A 1,710-nucleotide genomic window follows, 5' to 3' on the forward strand; every position below is an offset into this window, starting at 1 on the left:
TTTTTCAGCAATACATTACTGATCGTGATGTGCAAAAGTGTGGGCTACGTTTTATCATTAAATCTGCTAATTATAATTTGAGTTCTCTGATGGCTTTTAATATTGTACTGTTACATCCATTGGTTGCGATATTGCCCTGTATTTTGTCGCCCTCTACTGTTTAATATGAAGATTACATTAAAAGAGTGCTTTAAATCAGGGGTTTCCAAACTGGGAAAGTCTGAGAAAAACTGTAAAAAAATAAAATAATAACACAAAAATAAATATCATAATAATTTGATTAAAATAAATGAATAAAGCAATCAATTAGATCTAAATAAATAAATAATGTGTTTTTGTGAATGTGAACCTGGGCAAAATGTATTAGTTAGTCACTCATCTATTAAATAGAATAAAATAAATAAAATAAAAATGTGATTTATATAAATAAATAAATAAATATTTGATAAGAATTAAATAAATAAACACAAAATAAATAATACATTACATATAACAATACATTACCATAGTGGGTAGAACAAAATATATAATAATTGTGGGATAAATAATAATAACTGAAACTAATTTTAGATCTATAATAATATTTTTTCTGTGTATAAATTAAGTGTTTATAAAAGACATAAAATAAATTAATATAATATGTAACATAATATGTAATTAATATAATATAATATAATATAAAATAATATAATAATATAATAGAATAGAATATAATAGAATAGAATAGAATAGAATAGAATAGAATAGAATATAAAATAATATAATATAATATAATATAATATAATATAATATAATATAATATAATATAATATAATATAATATAATATAATATAATATAATATAATATAATATAATATAATATAATATAATATAATATAAAATAATATAATATAATATAATATAATATAATATAAAATAATATAATATAATATAACAGAATAGAATAGAATATGATATAATATAATATAATATAATATAATATAATATAATATAATATAATATAATATAATATAATATAATATAATATAATATAATATAATATAAAATAATATAATATAATATAATATAATATAATATAATATAATATAATATAATATAACAGAATAGAATAGAATATGATATAATATAATATAATATAATATAATATAATATAATATAATATAATATAATATAATATAATATAATATAATATAATATAATATAATATAATATAATATAATATAATATAATATAATATAATATAAAATAATATAATATAATATAATATAATATAATATAATATAATATAATATAATATAATATAACAGAATAGAATAGAATATGATATAATATAATATAATATAATATAATATAATATAATATAATATAATATAATATAATATAATATAATATAATATAATATAATATAATATAATATAATAAATATAATATAATATAATATAATATAATATAATTAATATAATATAATATAATATAAAACCCTTGTATTTTTTAGGATGGAATGATCATATTTGGGGGTCCGTTACGGTATTGCCTAAGATATATTAAATTCAGATAGGTTTAGAATATTATATAATGTTAGCCTAAGTATACATCGTACATTAAACTTATAATAAGTGAAATCTGTAATATAAATCCGGGGGACGCGTTGTAATACAAAAAAGAGTGCTGTCTCTTTAAGAAAGTCCATTCTGGCTTCCTGTCGCTTGC

Source organism: Gobio gobio (assembly GCF_949357685.1).
Source record: "Gobio gobio genome assembly, chromosome: 10".
In the NCBI taxonomy this organism is placed as follows: domain Eukaryota; kingdom Metazoa; phylum Chordata; class Actinopteri; order Cypriniformes; family Gobionidae; genus Gobio; species Gobio gobio.